At 46.0% G+C, this 18,405-nt stretch overlaps 17 non-coding genes across 17 annotated transcripts; all 17 read right to left on the minus strand.

Moving 5' to 3' along the window:
* Positions 1 to 759: 759 nt before the first annotated feature.
* trnav-aac (transfer RNA valine (anticodon AAC)) lies at positions 760 to 832 on the minus strand. The gene has a single exon. It is a non-coding gene; the product is annotated as a tRNA-Val (tRNA).
* Positions 833 to 1,052: 220 nt separating this feature from the next.
* On the minus strand, positions 1,053 to 1,125 carry trnav-uac (transfer RNA valine (anticodon UAC)). Its single transcript has one exon. It is a non-coding gene; the product is annotated as a tRNA-Val (tRNA).
* Positions 1,126 to 2,327: 1,202 nt separating this feature from the next.
* trnav-aac (transfer RNA valine (anticodon AAC)) lies at positions 2,328 to 2,400 on the minus strand. Its single transcript has one exon. It is a non-coding gene; the product is annotated as a tRNA-Val (tRNA).
* Positions 2,401 to 2,620: 220 nt separating this feature from the next.
* On the minus strand, positions 2,621 to 2,693 carry trnav-cac (transfer RNA valine (anticodon CAC)). The gene has a single exon. It is a non-coding gene; the product is annotated as a tRNA-Val (tRNA).
* Positions 2,694 to 3,950: 1,257 nt separating this feature from the next.
* trnav-cac (transfer RNA valine (anticodon CAC)) lies at positions 3,951 to 4,023 on the minus strand. The gene has a single exon. It is a non-coding gene; the product is annotated as a tRNA-Val (tRNA).
* Positions 4,024 to 6,813: 2,790 nt separating this feature from the next.
* Positions 6,814 to 6,886, minus strand: trnav-uac (transfer RNA valine (anticodon UAC)). Its single transcript has one exon. It is a non-coding gene; the product is annotated as a tRNA-Val (tRNA).
* A 720-nt stretch (positions 6,887 to 7,606) lies between these two features.
* On the minus strand, positions 7,607 to 7,679 carry trnav-cac (transfer RNA valine (anticodon CAC)). Its single transcript has one exon. It is a non-coding gene; the product is annotated as a tRNA-Val (tRNA).
* A 1,204-nt stretch (positions 7,680 to 8,883) lies between these two features.
* trnav-cac (transfer RNA valine (anticodon CAC)) lies at positions 8,884 to 8,956 on the minus strand. The gene has a single exon. It is a non-coding gene; the product is annotated as a tRNA-Val (tRNA).
* Positions 8,957 to 10,551: 1,595 nt separating this feature from the next.
* trnav-aac (transfer RNA valine (anticodon AAC)) lies at positions 10,552 to 10,624 on the minus strand. Its single transcript has one exon. It is a non-coding gene; the product is annotated as a tRNA-Val (tRNA).
* Positions 10,625 to 11,853: 1,229 nt separating this feature from the next.
* On the minus strand, positions 11,854 to 11,926 carry trnav-aac (transfer RNA valine (anticodon AAC)). The gene has a single exon. It is a non-coding gene; the product is annotated as a tRNA-Val (tRNA).
* Positions 11,927 to 13,039: 1,113 nt separating this feature from the next.
* trnav-aac (transfer RNA valine (anticodon AAC)) lies at positions 13,040 to 13,112 on the minus strand. Its single transcript has one exon. It is a non-coding gene; the product is annotated as a tRNA-Val (tRNA).
* Positions 13,113 to 14,151: 1,039 nt separating this feature from the next.
* On the minus strand, positions 14,152 to 14,224 carry trnav-cac (transfer RNA valine (anticodon CAC)). Its single transcript has one exon. It is a non-coding gene; the product is annotated as a tRNA-Val (tRNA).
* A 117-nt stretch (positions 14,225 to 14,341) lies between these two features.
* On the minus strand, positions 14,342 to 14,414 carry trnav-aac (transfer RNA valine (anticodon AAC)). Its single transcript has one exon. It is a non-coding gene; the product is annotated as a tRNA-Val (tRNA).
* A 1,114-nt stretch (positions 14,415 to 15,528) lies between these two features.
* trnav-aac (transfer RNA valine (anticodon AAC)) lies at positions 15,529 to 15,601 on the minus strand. Its single transcript has one exon. It is a non-coding gene; the product is annotated as a tRNA-Val (tRNA).
* Positions 15,602 to 16,620: 1,019 nt separating this feature from the next.
* On the minus strand, positions 16,621 to 16,693 carry trnav-uac (transfer RNA valine (anticodon UAC)). Its single transcript has one exon. It is a non-coding gene; the product is annotated as a tRNA-Val (tRNA).
* Positions 16,694 to 17,030: 337 nt separating this feature from the next.
* Positions 17,031 to 17,103, minus strand: trnav-cac (transfer RNA valine (anticodon CAC)). The gene has a single exon. It is a non-coding gene; the product is annotated as a tRNA-Val (tRNA).
* Positions 17,104 to 17,401: 298 nt separating this feature from the next.
* trnav-aac (transfer RNA valine (anticodon AAC)) lies at positions 17,402 to 17,474 on the minus strand. Its single transcript has one exon. It is a non-coding gene; the product is annotated as a tRNA-Val (tRNA).
* Between the last annotated feature and the right edge of the window lie 931 nt (positions 17,475 to 18,405).

Below are 18,405 nucleotides of genomic sequence, written 5' to 3' on the forward strand. Positions count from 1 at the left end.
CTTTCGAGTAGCAGCAGCGGTGTCCCTGAAACCAGAACAATTGCAGTGGTATCAGATGTCGGAAGAGGCCGTCCCACAAGTGTCTCTGGCTTTACATCCTAAACATCAGGTTAAAGAATTGGGTGGGATGGTAAAACTAGCATTAGCACAGGATGATTGGGTTATCACGGACATTCGCGGAGTACTTTATTCGGCTAGAGCCAACATATACTCAATTCAAGTAGAAGCCGTAGATAGCTCAGTTCTGGAGGAGGCCCAGGTCTCCCGGTTTCACGGTCTATCATTGACTCTCTACCAGAGTCCCTATGGGCGCAGGGCCCGACAGAAGTGCGACTGGTGCAATGTGAACCATTAACTTTTGAGGTGAACACCTCTGATCCAGTGTGGATCAATCAGTACCCCCACAAGCCCCAAGCAGAGGAGGGCATCGCAGACACCATTCAGGGCCTCATATCACAGGGCGTATGATCTCTGACCTCTCTGCCGTTGTTGAAAAAGAATAACTGAAAACACAGTTTCTGCCCAGTTTCAAACTGGGGATCTTTCGCATGTTAGGCGAACGTGATGACCGATACACTACGGAAAGCTGCACTGGACACTCCCTTCCCCTTGACGATGAAATGCCATCGTTACTTCGAATATTGCTGACAATGCAAGGGAAGAACCAAAAACATCGCTAAAGGCAATTCTTTAATCGAATTAAGAGGTATGCATTAACTGGAAAAAAGACGCTGATTTATTTCCAGCTGACAGCAAAGATGTTTCCGCCCAGTTTAGAACTGGGGACCTTTCGCGTGTTAGGCGAACGTGATGACCACTACACTACGGAAACCTGAATGCAAGCTGCTCCGCCCCTTCCAATCTAATTTTTTCTGACGTGAACAGGTACTTTCATAAAAGCTGCATTTGCTCTTCCAGTTGCATCACCGAAATTTGGTCTTCCTAAGAATAGATGCAGATACTGGCAGGTATACTCACGAGAAGTCTTGAAGTGAAGCATCAGCTGACCTCTGACCTCTCTGCCTTTGTTGAAAAAGAATTACAGAAAATACTGTTCCTGCCCAGTTTCGAACTGGGGACCTTTCGCGTGTAAGGCGAACGTGATGACCACTACACTACAGAAACCTGTACAGGGCACTCTCTTCCCCTTGATGATGAAATGCCACCGTTACTACTGTTGCGATCGCCTCCCACGTGCTCTGAAAAGAACAATAGAGTGGCCTACATCCTGAAGCCTGGGCCAGAGTTGTCTGCCTGTTTGGAAATGGCGCCATGACCCCAGGATCCACCCCTAGGGTGTGGTTCTGAGTTTGAAGAGGAGGGCATTTGCTAGACACCAGCGCCCTCAGCAGGGATCCCCGATGACGTCACACAGGTAATAAAGACGCTCCATGGCTCTTGATCTTCGCTTTTTCCCAGTGCCCCGGTTGTGGGAGAGAGCTGTCCCAGCTTTTGTCTGGACCTCTCCAATGATATTCTAATTGCTTCAGACAATGGATCAGCCTCCATACTTCTCCTTTTGGATCTTAGTGCTGCTTTCGACACCATAGATCACAATATTTTACTAGAGACTGGAACATGAAATTGGGATTAAAGGAACTGCAATAAGGTGGTTCAAATCCTATTTATCAGATAGACATCAGTTTGTTCATGTTCACAACAGCTCCTCCTCATGCACTGCAGTCAGTTATGGAGTCCCACAGGTTTGGGTACTTGGACCAATCGTCTTTACGCTTCATCTAGGCACCAAATGCCATCATTACTACCGCAATTACACAATGAATTGACCAAACAAACAGCTGAAGCCAACATTTTCTATTCTAATTCAGAGGTAGCACTTACCAAATACACAGGTCATACTCGCTCCACGGCTCTCGATCTTCGCTGTTTCCCAGTGCCCCGGTTGTGGGAGAGAGCTGTTCCAGCTTTCGTCTGGACCTCTGATTGTTGCATCACCGAAATTTGCTCTTCCTACGAATAGACGCAGATACAGGCAGGTCTACTCACGAGAAGTCTTGAAGTGAAGCATCAGCTGATCTCTGACCTCTCTGCCGTTGTTGAAAAAGAATAACTGAAAACACAGTTTCTGCCCAGTTTCAAACTCGGGATCTTTCGCGTGTAATGCAAACGTGATGACCGATACACTACGGAAAGCTGCACTGGACACTCCCTTCCCCTTGACGATGAAATGCCATCGTTACTTCGAATATTGCTGACAATGCAAGGGAAGAACCAAAAACATCGCTAAAGGCAATTCTTTAATCGAATTAAAAGGTATGCATTAACTGGAAAAAAGACGCTGATTTATTTCCAGCTGACAGCAAAGATGTTTCCGCCCAGTTTCGAACTGGGGACCTTTCGCGTGTTAGGCGAACGTGATGACCACTACACTACGGAAACCTGAATGCAAGCTGCTCCGCCCCTTCCAATCTAATGATTTCTGACGTGAACAGGTACTTTCATAAAAGCTGCATTTGCTCTTCCAGTTGCATAACCGAAATTTGGTCTTCCTAAGAATAGATGCAGATACTGGCAGGTATACTCACGAGAAGTCTTGAAGTGAAGCATCAGCTGACCTCTGACCTCTCTGCCTTTGTTGAAAGAGAATTACAGAAAATACTGTTCCTGCCCAGTTTCGAACTGGGGACCTTTCGCGTGTGAGGCGAACATGATGACCACTACACTACAGAAACCTGTACAGGACACCCTCTTCCCCTTGATGATGAAATGCTATCGTTACTACTGTTGTGATAGCCTCCCACATGCTCTGAAAAGAACAATAGAGAGGCCTACATCCTGAAGCCTGGGCCAGAGTTGTCTGCCTGTTTGGAAATGGCGCCATGACCCCAGGATCCACCCCTAGGGTGTGGTTCTGAGTTTGAAGAGGAGGGCATTTGCTAGACACCAGCGCCCTCAGCAGGGATCCCCGATGACGTCACACAGGTAATAAAGACGCTCCATGGCTCTTGATCTTCGCTTTTTCCCAGTGCCCCGGTTGTGGGAGAGAGCTGTCCCAGCTTTTGTCTGGACCTCTCCAATGATATTCTAATTGCTTCAGACAATGGATCAGCCTCCATACTTCTCCTTTTGGATCTTAGTGCTGCTTTCGACACCATAGATCACAATATTTTACTACAGAGACTGGAACATGAAATTGGGATTAAAGGAACTGCAATAAGGTGGTTCAAATCCTATTTATCAGATAGACATCAGTTTGTTCATGTTCACAACAGCTCCTCCTCATGCACTGCAGTCAGTTATGGAGTCCCACAGGTTTGGGTACTTGGACCAATCGTCTTTACGCTTCATCTAGGCACCAAATGCCATCATTACTACCGCAATTACACAATGAATTGACCAAACAAACAGCTGAAGCCAACATTTTCTATTCTAATTCAGAGGTAGCACTTACCAAATACACAGGTCATACTCGTTGCATTTTTTTTCATATTAAGAGCCAACAGCAAATCTGTTTCTACCCAGTTTCAAACTTGGGATCTTTCGCGTGTAATGCAAACGTGATGACCGATACACTACGAAAACCTGCACTGGACACTCCCTTCCCCTTGACGATGAAATGCCATCGTTAATACGAAAATTAAAACAGCAAATGAGAATGCAAGGCAGGAACCAAAAACATCGCGAAAGCCAATTCTCCAATTGAATTAAGAGGTATGCATTAACTAGAAACAGACGCTGATTTATTTCCAGCTGACAGTAAAGATGTTTCCGCCCAGTTTCGAGCTGGGGACCTTTCACAAGTTAGGCGAACGTGATGACCACTACACTACGGAAACCTGCGCAGGTCACCGCCTTCCCCTTGACAATGAAATGCCAGCGTTACTACAGCAATGACACAAACAAACAGCTGAAGCCATTTCTCTAATCTAAATCAGAGGTAGCAATAACCAAACACACAGGCCCGGCTTGTGTAGAGCCGACAGCAAATCTGTTTCTGCCCAGGTTCGAACTGGGGACCTTTCGCGTGTGAAGCGAACGTGATGACCACTACACTACAGAAACCTGCCCAGGGCACGTTCTTCCCATTGATGATGAAATGCCATCGTTACTTCAAATATTGAAGTCGCTGAGAATGTAAGCAACGCATCAAAAACATCGCGACAGCAAATTCTCTAATCGAATTAAGAGGTATGCCTTCACTTCGCTACTTGGACCAATCCTCTTTACGCTTCATCTGCTTCCTCTAGGCAACATTATCAGGACATCAGACATGTCTTGAACACATACAAGTCTGGATGACCCATAATTTTTTTACTCCTTAATTCTGACAAAACTGATATGCCATTGTTACTACAAACATTACAGAAAGTGAGAATGCAAGTGATGCACCAAAAGCATAGTTGAAGCCAATTCTCCAAACTAATTCTGAGGTAGGCCTGACCTAATACACACATCCTACTCTCCTGCATTAATTCCATAATCAGAGTCCACAACAAATCTGGGTAGTTTTCCAACCCAGCGCTGGTTAAATAGTGGACCGACTAAACGTTGGGTTAACTTCACCAAACAAACTGGGTCTGTTCATTCAACCCAGGAAGATGGGTTGTTAAAATATCCCTAATATGGGTTATATTGACTATAATACTGGATTAATTTCACCCCACTAATGGGATATTATTATTGTTTTTGTTGCTCCACCATATAATGTGAAAAATTATCAAAAAAAGTATAGATTTCTCTGGCACAACTGATGGTCATCAGTTTAACTACACATGATCATACTCACACCAGGTCTAGCATTTTCTTGTACATCTTATTGACTATTGGTGAGTCTTGAAGCAATAGCTCTCTGCATTTTGTTCTTAATTAAATATCTTCTCCCACTGGTATACACACACTGGTCTGGCACTGATGTGATAATAATGATTTATTAATTAACTTTCATTATTAATTCAAAACAAATAAACATGACACATTCTGCTTTCAGAATTACTTTACATTTAATTGCAGTGTTATTTGAGACTGAATTTGCGGCTGTTAATAATACTCAGGTGGGGAAAGCTTTAAAAATATGATTTTGTTCCAACAATAATCACTTTATAATCAACTTAATTCATGTTTTTTCAATGAAAATTAAATGTAGAACTGACAGAATTCTATTCTACTTCTTTTAAATAAATCCTATATAGTTGTTCACGGTGCTGTCAATCATAAATTCTATACATAATCTACTTTTATTTCTGTTGTCTCTCCTAAATTGTGTTGGAAAGGGATGCAGCACAGAGACCCTCACTGTCATTTTATTATCATTTTGATTTCTGGTAGAAACCAAACTCGAACCGCTGACCGGCTCTGCCTCTTTCTGGTGATAACGATTGTCAAGTGGAAGCTCTTTTACTCGTATGTTTTATCTTTTGTATCAGGTCATAAATCAACCAACCAAACCAACATTTGCTGGTCTGAAAGAAGGGACAGCCTGGTAATCTCCAACTAATCAGTGTCTCAGATGCACTTTCTCCTTTTGAACACTAGAGGATAGCAGCATACAACACAGTGACTGCATTATTGCAGACACTGACTGTGAATGTAGATGTACCTCTACTTTCGACAAATGGCCCCCTTGGCTCATACTGTGTTTGACGTTACTAGTGTGTTATTATTCTGTAAGAAATGCACACAGTTAGGCATTTTAGGCCATTGACTCTAAACTGTGTCCCAGCCCCACTCTAAAGGATCATGAGAAAATGTGAAGGCTTTTATTGAAAATCATTTGGGTACAAAGTTTTGCTATCGTATTTTGTATTGTTTGAACTTTTACCTCAAGAAATTTTGACTTTTTTGTCCTGTTTACAAAGCACATTGACTATTATGTAGAAGTTAAGGGTGGAAATCTTTGACTTATTCACAGATATCTGAAATGTGAAACAATCCCCAAACATACACAGAAACGACTTTAATCCTACAAGTCCCAACTGACCAGCCGACATACAGCTCCATAAAGTAAAACTAGAGAATGCAGTCTAAAGTCATGCTAACAGCTCTGTGAGGCTGGAGGCAACGATGACAAAGATAAAAACAACAAGGGACTAAACCAGATGACCACCTCCAGATTTCTGCACTGATTTTAATTCACATTTTGCTGCCTCACAATGCTGCTGTTCACCGCTCGTGGTTAGCTTTTTTCATATGTGAGCAGTTAGGGGGTTCGTGAGTTTTCCCCTGGGCCCCAGATCCGGGAAAACAAGACTGCACTTTCAGCTTTTGACTATCCAGAAGGACATTTAGGCCAATTGAAAATTACCCCCTGAACCAGTGATTCATTCTGAAATAAGGTTACAGCTTCAGCTACATTCCTCAGTTTTTCCCTCCTCTAGTTCACGCTGCTGACAGTGCTTACGTACTTCCTGTGAGAGATGAGGGACTCATGGATATAAACCCAGGGCCGTTTATAGCTTTGTGGGGACCCTATGCAAGATGCTGTTAGAGGGCCCTTAGTTTGCAAAACTACAATGGAGAGATTCATAAGCCCTTAGACCATCCACACCGAAGTAACGGCACCAAGTGACAACCCCTTTCCCTGAGAACCTAAAAAGAGATGCTGATTTATTTCCAATTGACAACAAACATTTTTCCGCCCAGTTTCAAACTGGGGACCTTTCGCGTGTTAGGCCAACGTGATGACCACTACACTACAGAAATCTGCACAGGTCACTGTCTTCCCCTTGACGATGAAATGCCAGCGTTACTACACCAATTACACAACCAAACAGCTGAGGCCAATTCTCTAATCTAAATCAGAGTTAGCAATAACCAAATACACAGGTCCGGCTTGTGTAGAGCCGACAGCAAATCTGTTTCTGCCCAGGTTCCAACTGGGGATCTTTCGCATGTAAGGCGAACGTGATGACCACTACACTACAGAAACCTGAGCACAAGCTGCTCTGCCCCTTCTGTCAGGTTTAAGCCACCTAGAACATGACTAAACAGGGAAGAAAGACAAAGGACAACAGCGCTCATTTTTACTTGCAAGGAGAACAGACAGAGATATGTTCAGTTACATTCTCTAACTGCTGTGACGTATCTCTTCCGTTCTCCCCTCTTTATTTCCTTAGGGTGGTCCCTAGTTAGTATGACCTCAAGTCCTGTAAGAAAAATACAAGTTTCTGCATTCCTGCAGGGTTAGTAAAAGTACAAAAGATACTCATGAGAAGGCTTGAAGTAAAGTATCAGCTGATCTCTGACCTCTCTGCCTTTGTTAAGAAACGCAGTAAGTTCTGTTTCTGCCCAGTTTCAAACTGGGGACCTTTCGCGTGTGAGGCAAACGTGATGACCACAACACTACAGAAACCGGCACAGGCGAGCCCCTTCCCCTTGATGATGAAATGCCATCGCTAATACGAAAATTGAAGCAACTGAGAATTCAAGGCAGGAACCAAAAACATCGCGAAAGCCAATTCTCTAATTGAATTAAAAGGTATGCAGTAACTAAAAAGAAATGCTGTTCTGTTTCAAGCTGTTGCTTGAATTTGGTCTTCCTAAGAATAGATGCAGATACTGGCAGGTATACTCACGAGAAGTCTTGAAGTGAAGCATCAGCTGACCTCTGACCTCTCTGCCTTTGTTGAAAGAGAATTACAGAAAATACTGTTCCTGCCCAGTTTTGAACTGGGGACCTTTCGCGTGTGAGGCGAACGTGATGACCACTACACTACAGAAACCTGTACAGGAGACCCTCTTCCCCTTGATGATGAAATGCCACCGTTACTACTGTTGTGATGGCCTCCCACGTGCTCTGAAAAGAACAATAGAGAGGCCTACATCCTGAAGCCTGGGCCAGAGTTGTCTGCCTGTTTGGAAATGGCGCCATGACCCCAGGATCCACCCCTAGGGTGTGGTTCTGAGTTTGAAGAGGAGGGCATTTGCTAGACACCAGCGCCCTCAGCAGGGATCCCCGATGACGTCACACAGGTAACAAAGACGCTCCATGGCTCTTGATCTTCGCTTTTTCCCAGTGCCCCGGTTGTGGGAGAGAGCTGTCCCAGCTTTTGTCTGGACCTCTCCAATGATATTCTAATTGCTTCAGACAATGGATCAGCCTCCATACTTCTCCTTTTGGATCTTAGTGCTGCTTTCGACACCATAGATCATAATATTTTACTACAGAGACTGGAACATGAAATTGGGATTAAAGGAACTGCACTAAGGTGGTTCAAATCCTATTTATCAGATAGACATCAGTTTGTTCATGTTCACAACAGTTCCTCCTCATGCACTGCAGTAAGTTATGAAGTCCCACAGGTTTGGGTACTTGGACCAATCGTCTTTACGCTTCATCTAGGCACCAAATGCCATCTTTACTACCGCAATTACACAATGAATTGACCAAACAAACAGCTGAAGCCAACATTTTCTATTCTAATTCAGAGGTAGCACTTACCAAATACACAGGTCATACTCGCTCCAAGGCTCTCGATCTTCGCTGTTTCCCAGTGCCCCGGTTGTGGGAGAGAGCTGTTCCAGCTTTCGTCTGGACCTCTGATTGTTGCATCACCGAAATTTGCTCTTCCTACGAATAGACGCAGATACTGGCAGGTCTACTCACGAGAAGTCTTGAAGTGAAGCATCAGCTGATCTCTGACCTCTCTGCCGTTGTTGAAAAAGAATAACTGAAAACACAGTTTCTGCCCAGTTTCAAACTGGGGATCTTTCGCCTGTAATGCAAACGTGATGACCGATACACTACGGAAAGCTGCACTGGTCACTCCCTTCCCCTTGACGATGAAATGCCATCGTTTCTTCGAATATTGCTGACAATGCAAGGGAAGAACCAAAAACATCGCTAAAGGCAATTCTTTAATCGAATTAAGAGGTAAGCATTAACTGGAAAAAAGACGCTGATTTATTTCCAGCTGACAGCAAAGATGTTTCCGCCCAGTTTCGAACTGGGGACCTTTCGCGTGTGAGGCAAACGTGATGACCACAACACTACGGAAACCGGAATGCAAGCTGCTCCGCCCCTTCCAATCTAATGATTTCTGACGTGAACAGGTACTTTCATAAAAGCTGCATTTGCTCTTCCAGTTGCATCACCGAAATTTGGTCTTCCGAAGAATAGATGCAGATACTGGCAGGTATACTGACGAGAAGTCTTGAAGTGAAGCATCAGCTGATCTCTGACCTCTCTGCCGTTGTTGAAAAAGAGTAACTGAAAACACAGTTTCTGCCCAGTTTCGAACAGGGGACCTTTCACGTGTGAGGCGAACTTGATGACCACTACACTACAGAAACCTGCACAGGCCAGCCCCTTCCCCTTGATGATGAAATGCCATCGTTAATACGAAAATTGAAGCAACTGAGAATGCAAGGCAGGAACCAAAAACATCTGTTTACAGCTGACAGCAAACATGTTTCCGCCCAGTTTCGAATTGGGGACCTTTCGCGTGTTAGGCAAACTTGATGACCACTACACTACGGAAACCCGCACAGGTCACCTTCTTCCGCTTATCAAGAAATGCCATCATTACCACTGTTGCGATAGCCTCCCACGTGCTCTGAAAATAACAATCGAGAATCCTACATCCTGAAGCCTGGGCCAGAGTTGTCTACCTGTTTGAAATGGCGCCATGACCCCAGGATCCACCCCTAGGGTATGGTTTTGAGTTTGAACAGGAGGGCATTTGCCAAACGCCAGCGCCCTCAGCAGGGATCCCCGATGACGTCACACAGGTAATAAAGACGCTTCATGGCTCTTGATCTTCGCTTTTTCCCAGTGCCCCAGTTGTGGTAGAGAGCTGTCCCAGCTTTCGAGTAGCAGCAGCGGTGTCCCTGAAACCAGAACAATTGCAGTGGTATCAAATGTCGGAAGAGGCCGCCCCACAAGTGTCTCTGGCTTTACATCCTAAACATCAGGCTAAAGAATTGGGTGGGATGGTAAAACTAGCATTAGCACAGGATGATTGGGTTATCACAGACATTCGCGGAGTACTTTATTCGGCTAGAGCCAACATATACTCAATTCAAGTAGAAGCCGTAGATAGCTCAGTTCTGGAGGAGGCCCAGGTCTCCCGGTTTCACGGTAGAGAAAAAACAGATCACCCTGGGGCTGCGTCTATCATTGACTCTCTACCAGAGTCCCTATGGGCGCAGGGCCCGACAGATGTGCGACTGGTGCAATGTGAACCATTAACTTTTGAGGTGAACACCTCTGATCCAGTGTGGATCAATCAGTACCCCCACAAGCCCCAAGCAGAGGAGGGCATCGCAGACACCATTCAGGGCCTCATATCACAGGGCGTATGATCTCTGACCTCTCTGCTGTTGTTGAAAAAGAATAACTGAAAACACAGTTTCTGCCCAGTTTCACACTGGGGATCTTTCGCCTGTAATGCAAACATGATGACCGATACACTACGGAAAGCTGCACTGGACACTCCCTTCCCCTTGACGATGAAATGCCATCGTTACTTCGAATATTGCTGACAATGCAAGGGAAGAACCAAAAACATCGCTAAAGGCAATTCTTTAATCGAATTAAGAGGTATGCATTAACTGGAAAAAAGACGCTGATTTATTTCCAGCTGACAGCAAAGATGTTTCCGCCCAGTTTCGAACTGGGGACCTTTCGCGTGTTAGGCGAACGTGATGACCACTACACTACGGAAACCTGAATGCAAGATGCTCCGCCCCTTCCAATCTAATGATTTCCGTGTGTTAGGCGAACGTGATGACCACTACACTACGGAAACCCGCACAGGTCACCTCCTTCCGCTGATCAAGAAATGCCATCATTACCACTGTTGCGATAGCCTCCCACGTGCTCTGAAAATAACAATAGAGAGGCCTACATCCTGAAGCCTGGGCCAGAGTTGTCTGCCTGTTTGGAAATGGCGCCATGACCCCAGGATCCACCCCTAGGGTGTGGTTCTGAGTTTGAAGAGGAGGGCATTTACTAGACACCAGCGCCCTCAGCAGGGATCCCCGATGACGTCACACAGGTAATCAAGACGCTCCATGGCTCTTGATCTTCGCTTTTTCCCAGTGCCCCGGTTGTGGGAGAGAGCTGTCCCAGCTTTTGTCTGGACCTCTCCAATGATATTCTAATTGCTTCAGACAATGGATCAGCCTCCATACTTCTCCTTTTGGATCTTAGTGCTGCTTTCGACACCATAGATCACAATATTTTACTACAGAGACTGGAACATGAAATTGGGATTAAAGGAACTGCAATAAGGTGGTTCAAATCCTATTTATCAGATAGACATCAGTTTGTTCATGTTCACAACAGCTCCTCCTCATGCACTGCAGTCAGTTATGGAGTCCCACAGGTTTGGGTACTTGGACCAATCGTCTTTACGCTTCATCTAGGCACCAAATGCCATCTTTACTACCGCAATTACACAATGAATTGACCAAACAAACAGCTGAAGCCAACATTTTCTATTCTAATTCAGAGGTAGCACTTACAAAATACACAGGTCATACTCGCTCCACGGCTCTCGATCTTCGCTGTTTCCCAGTGCCCCGGTTGTGGGAGAGAGCTGTTCCAGGTTTGGTCTGGACCTCTGATTGTTGCATCACCGAAATTTGCTCTTCCTACGAATAGACGCAGATACTGGCAGGTCTACTCACAAGAAGTCTTGAAGTGAAGCATCAGCTGATCTCTGACCTCTCTGCCGTTGTTGAAAAAGAATAACTGAAAACACAGTTTCTGCCCAGTATTGAACTGGGGACCTTTCGCGTGTGAGGCAAACGTGATGACCTCTACACTACAGAAACTTGCACAGGACCCCCTCTTCCCCTTGATGATGAAATGCCATCGTTAATACGAAAATTGAAGCAACTGAGAAAGCAAGGCAGGAACCAAAAACATCTGTTTCCAGCTGACAGCAAACATGTTTCCGCCCAGTTTCGAACTGGGGACCTTTCGCGTGTTAGGCGAACGTGATGACCACTACACTACGGAAACCCGCACAGGTCACCTCCTTCCGCTTATCAAGAAATGCCATCATTACCACTGTTGCGATAGCCTCCCACGTGCTCTGAAAAGAACAATCGAGAATCCTACATCCTGAAGCCTGGGCCAGAGTTGTCTACCTGTTTGAAAATGGCGCCATGACCCCAGGATCCACCCCTAGGGTATGGTTTTGAGTTTGAACAGGTGGGCGTTTGCCAAACGCCAGCGCCCTCAGCAGGGATCCCCGATGACGTCACACAGGTAATAAAGACGCTTCATGGCTCTTGATCTTCGCTTTATCCCAGTGCCCCAGTTGTGGTAGAGAGCTGTCCCAGCTTTCGAGTAGCAGCAGCGGTGTCCCTGACACCAGAACAATTGCAGTGGTATCAGATGTCGGAAGAGGCCGTCCCACAAGTGTCTCTGTCTTTACATCCTAAACATCAGGCTAAAGAATTGGGTGGGATGGTAAAACTAGCATTAGCACAGGATGATTGGGTTATCACGGACATTCGCGGAGTACTTTATTCGGCTAGAGCCAACATATACTCAATTCAAGTAGAAGCCGTAGATAGCTCAGTTCTGGAGGAGGCCCAGGTCTCCCGGTTTCACGGTAGAGAAAAAACAGATCACCCTGAGGCTGCGTCTATCATTGACTCTCTACCAGAGTCCCTATGGGCGCAGGGCCCGACAGAAGTGGGACTGGTGCAATGTGAACCATTAACTTTTGAGGTGAACACCTCTGATCCAGTGTGGATCAATCAGTACCCCCACAAGCCCCAAGCAGAGGAGGGCATCGCAGACACCATTCAGGGCCTCATATCACAGGGCGTATGATCTCTGACCTCTCTGCTGTTGTTGAAAAAGAATAACTGAAAACACAGTTTCTGCCCAGTTTCACACTGGGGATCTTTCGCCTGTAATGCAAACATGATGACCGATACACTACGGAAAGCTGCACTGGACACTCCCTTCCCCTTGACGATGAAATGCCATCGTTACTTCGAATATTGCTGACAATGCAAGGGAAGAACCAAAAACATCGCTAAAGGCAATTCTTTAATCGAATTAAGAGGTATGCATTAACTGGAAAAAAGACGCTGATTTATTTCCAGCTGACAGCAAAGATGTTTCCGCCCAGTTTCGAACTGGGGACCTTTCGCGTGTTAGGCGAACGTGATGACCACTACACTACGGAAACCTGAATGCAAGATGCTCCGCCCCTTCCAATCTAATGATTTCCGTGTGTTAGGCGAACGTGATGACCACTACACTACGGAAACCCGCACAGGTCACCTCCTTCCGCTGATCAAGAAATGCCATCATTACCACTGTTGCGATAGCCTCCCACGTGCTCTGAAAATAACAATAGAGAGGCCTACATCCTGAAGCCTGGGCCAGAGTTGTCTGCCTGTTTGGAAATGGCGCCATGACCCCAGGATCCACCCCTAGGGTGTGGTTCTGAGTTTGAAGAGGAGGGCATTTACTAGACACCAGCGCCCTCAGCAGGGATCCCCGATGACGTCACACAGGTAATCAAGACGCTCCATGGCTCTTGATCTTCGCTTTTTCCCAGTGCCCCGGTTGTGGGAGAGAGCTGTCCCAGCTTTTGTCTGGACCTCTCCAATGATATTCTAATTGCTTCAGACAATGGATCAGCCTCCATACTTCTCCTTTTGGATCTTAGTGCTGCTTTCGACACCATAGATCACAATATTTTACTACAGAGACTGGAACATGAAATTGGGATTAAAGGAACTGCAATAAGGTGGTTCAAATCCTATTTATCAGATAGACATCAGTTTGTTCATGTTCACAACAGCTCCTCCTCATGCACTGCAGTCAGTTATGGAGTCCCACAGGTTTGGGTACTTGGACCAATCGTCTTTACGCTTCATCTAGGCACCAAATGCCATCTTTACTACCGCAATTACACAATGAATTGACCAAACAAACAGCTGAAGCCAACATTTTCTATTCTAATTCAGAGGTAGCACTTACAAAATACACAGGTCATACTCGCTCCACGGCTCTCGATCTTCGCTGTTTCCCAGTGCCCCGGTTGTGGGAGAGAGCTGTTCCAGGTTTGGTCTGGACCTCTGATTGTTGCATCACCGAAATTTGCTCTTCCTACGAATAGACGCAGATACTGGCAGGTCTACTCACAAGAAGTCTTGAAGTGAAGCATCAGCTGATCTCTGACCTCTCTGCCGTTGTTGAAAAAGAATAACTGAAAACACAGTTTCTGCCCAGTATTGAACTGGGGACCTTTCGCGTGTGAGGCAAACGTGATGACCACTACACTACAGAAACTTGCACAGGACCCCCTCTTCCCCTTGATGATGAAATGCCATCGTTAATACGAAAATTGAAGCAACTGAGAATGCAAGGCAGGAACCAAAAACATCTGTTTCCAGCTGACAGCAAACATGTTTCCGCCCAGTTTCGAACTGGGGACCTTTCACGTGTTAGGCGAACGTGATGACCACTACACTACGGAAACCCGCACAGGTCACCTCCTTCCGCTTATCAAGAAATGCCATCATTACCACTGTTGCGATAGCCTCCCACGTGCTCTGAAAAGAACAATCGAGAATCCTACATCCTGAAGCCTGGGCCAGAGTTGTCTACCTGTTTGAAAATGGCGCCATGACCCCAGGATCCACCCATAGGGTATGGTTTTGAGTTTGAACAGGTGGGCGTTTGCCAAACGCCAGCGCCCTCAGCAGGGATCCCCGATGACGTCACACAGGTAATAAAGACGCTTCATGGCTCTTGATCTTCGCTTTATCCCAGTGCCCCAGTTGTGGTAGAGAGCTGTCCCAGCTTTCGAGTAGCAGCAGCGGTGTCCCTGACACCAGAACAATTGCAGTGGTATCAGATGTCGGAAGAGGCCGTCCCACAAGTGTCTCTGTCTTTACATCCTAAACATCAGGCTAAAGAATTGGGTGGGATGGTAAAACTAGCATTAGCACAGGATGATTGGGTTATCACGGACATTCGCGGAGTACTTTATTCGGCTAGAGCCAACATATACTCAATTCAAGTAGAAGCCGTAGATAGCTCAGTTCTGGAGGAGGCCCAGGTCTCCCGGTTTCACGGTAGAGAAAAAACAGATCACCCTGAGGCTGCGTCTATCATTGACTCTCTACCAGAGTCCCTATGGGCGCAGGGCCCGACAGAAGTGGGACTGGTGCAATGTGAACCATTAACTTTTGAGGTGAACACCTCTGATCCAGTGTGGATCAATCAGTACCCCCACAAGCCCCAAGCAGAGGAGGGCATCGCAGACACCATTCAGGGCCTCATATCACAGGGCGTATGATCTCTGACCTCTCTGCCGTTGTTGAAAAAGAATAACTGAAAACACAGTTTCTGCCCAGTTTCAAACTGGGGATCTTTCGCCTGTAATGCAAACGTGATGACCGATACACTACGGAAAGCTGCACTGGACACTCCCTTCCCCTTGACGATGAAATGCCATCGTTACTTCGCTTACTTGCTGACAATGCAAGGGAAGAACCAAAAACATCGCTAAAGGCAATTCTTTAATCGAATTAAGAGGTATGCATTAACTGGAAAAAAGACGCTGATCTATTTCCAGCTGACAGCAAAGATGTTTCCGCCCAGTTTCGAACTGGGGACCTTTCGCATGTTAGGCGAACGTGATGACCACTACACTACGGAAACCTGCACAGGTCACCTCCTTCCGCTTATCAAGAAATGCCATCATTACCACTGTTGCGATCGCCTCCCACGTGCTCTGAAAAGAACAATCGAGAATCCTACATCCTGAAGCCTGGGCCAGAGTTGTCTGCCTGTTTGAAAATGACGCCATGACCCCAGGATCCACCCCTAGGGTATGGTTTTGAGTTTGAACAGTAGGGCATTTGCCAAACGCCAGTGCCCTCAGCAGGGATCCCCGATGACGTCACACAGGTAATAAAGACGCTTCATGGCGCTTGATCTTCGCTTTTTCCCAGTGCCCCGGGAGAGCTGTCCCAGCTTTTGTCTGGACCTCTCCAATGATATTCTAATTGCTTCAGACAATGGATCAGCCTCCATACTTCTCCTTTCGGATCTTAGTGCTGCTTTCGACACCATAGATCACAATATTTTACTACAGAGACTGGAACATGAAATTGGGATTAAAGGAACTGCACTCAGGTGGTTCAAATCCTATTTATCAGATAGACATCAGTTTGTTCATGTTCACAACAGCTCCTCCTCATGCACTGCAGTCAGTTATGGAGTCCCACAGGTTTGGGTACTTGGACCAATCGTCTTTACGCTTCATCTAGGCACCAAATGCCATCTTTACTACCGCAATTACACAATGAATTGACCAAACAAACAGTTGAAGCCAACATTTTCTATTCTAATTCAGAGGTAGCACTTACCAAATACACAGGTCATACTCGTTGCATTTTTTCCATATTAAGAGCCAACAGCAAATCTGTTTCTACCCAGTTTCAAATTTGGGATCTTTCGCGTGTAATGCAAACGTGATGACCGATACACTACGGAAACCTGCACTGGACACTCCCTTCCCCTTGACGATGAAATGCCATCGTTAATACGAAAATTGAAGCATCTGAGAATGCAAGGCAGGAACCAAAAACATCGCGAAAGCCAATTCTCCAAATTGAATTAAGAGGTATGCATGAACTAGAAACAGGCGCTGATTTATTTCCAGCTGACAGCAAACATGTTTCCACCCAGTTTTGAACTGGGGACCTTTCGCGTGTAAGGCAAACGTGATGACCACTACACTACAGAATCCTGAGCACAAGCTCCTCTGCCCCTTCTGTCAGGTTTAAGCCACCTAGAACATGATGAAACACAGGGAAGAAAGACAAAGGACAACAGCGCTCATTTTTACTTGCAAGGAGAACAGACAGAGATATGTTCAGTTACATTCTCTAACTGCTGTGACGTATCTCTTCCGTTCTCCCCTCTTTATTTCCTTAGATTGGTCCCTAATTAGTATGATCTCAAGTCCTGTAAGAAAAACACAAGTTTCTGCATTCCTGCAAGGTTAGCAAAAGTACAAAAGATACTGATGAGAAGTAAAGTATTAGCTGATCTCTCTGCCTTTGTTAAGAAACACAGAAAGTTCTGTTTCTGCCCAGTTTCGAACTGGGGACCTTTCGCGTGTGAGGCGAACGTGATGACCACTACACTACAGAAACCTGTACAGGACACCCTCTTCCCCTTGATGATGAAATGCCACCGTTACTACTGTTGTGATGGCCTCCCACGTGCTCTGAAAAGAACAATAGAGAGGCCCACATCCTGAAGCCTGGGCCAGAGTTGTCTGCCTGTTTGGAAATGGCGCCATGACCCCAGGATCCACCCCTACACTACAGAAACCTGCACAGGACACCCTCTTCCCCTTGATGATTAAATGCCATCGTTAATACGAAAATTGAAGCAATTGAGAATGCAAGGCAGGAACCAAAAACATCTGTTTCCAGCTGACAGCAAACATGTTTCCGCCCAGTTTCGAACTGGGGACCTTTCCCGTGTTAGGCGAACGTGATGACCACTACACTACGGAAACCCGCACAGGTCACCTCCTTCCGCTTATCAAGAAATGCCATCATTACCACTGTTGCGATAGCCTCCCACGTGCTCTGAAAAGAACAATCGAGAATCCTACATCCTGAAGCCTGGGCCAGAGTTGTCTACCTGTTTGAAAATGGCGCCATGACCCCAGGATCCACCCATAGGGTATGGTTTTGAGTTTGAACAGGTGGGCGTTTGCCAAACGCCAGCGCCCTCAGCAGGGATCCCCGATGACGTCACACAGGTAATAAAGACGCTTCATGGCTCTTGATCTTCGCTTTATCCCAGTGCCCCAGTTGTGGTAGAGAGCTGTCCCAGCTTTCGAGTAGCAGCAGCGGTGTCCCTGACACCAGAACAATTGCAGTGGTATCAGATGTCGGAAGAGGCCGTCCCACAAGTGTCTCTGTCTTTACATCCTAAACATCAGGCTAAAGAATTGGGTGGGATGGTAAAACTAGCATTAGCACAGGATGATTGGGTTATCACGGACATTCGCGGAGTACTTTATTCGGCTAGAGCCAACATATACTCAATTCAAGTAGAAGCCGTAGATAGCTCAGTTCTGGAGGAGGCCCAGGTCTCCCGGTTTCACGGTAGAGAAAAAACAGATCACCCTGAGGCTGCGTCTATCATTGACTCTCTACCAGAGTCCCTATGGGCGCAGGGCCCGACAGAAGTGGGACTGGTGCAATGTGAACCATTAACTTTTGAGGTGAACACCTCTGATCCAGTGTGGATCAATCAGTACCCCCACAAGCCCCAAGCAGAGGAGGGCATCGCAGACACCATTCAGGGCCTCATATCACAGGGCGTATGATCTCTGACCTCTCTGCCGTTGTTGAAAAAGAATAACTGAAAACACAGTTTCTGCCCAGTTTCAAACTGGGGATCTTTCGCCTGTAATGCAAACGTGATGACCGATACAC

Source organism: Echeneis naucrates, chromosome 4 (genome assembly GCF_900963305.1).
Source record: "Echeneis naucrates chromosome 4, fEcheNa1.1, whole genome shotgun sequence".
Taxonomy (NCBI): Eukaryota; Metazoa; Chordata; class Actinopteri; order Carangiformes; family Echeneidae; genus Echeneis; species Echeneis naucrates.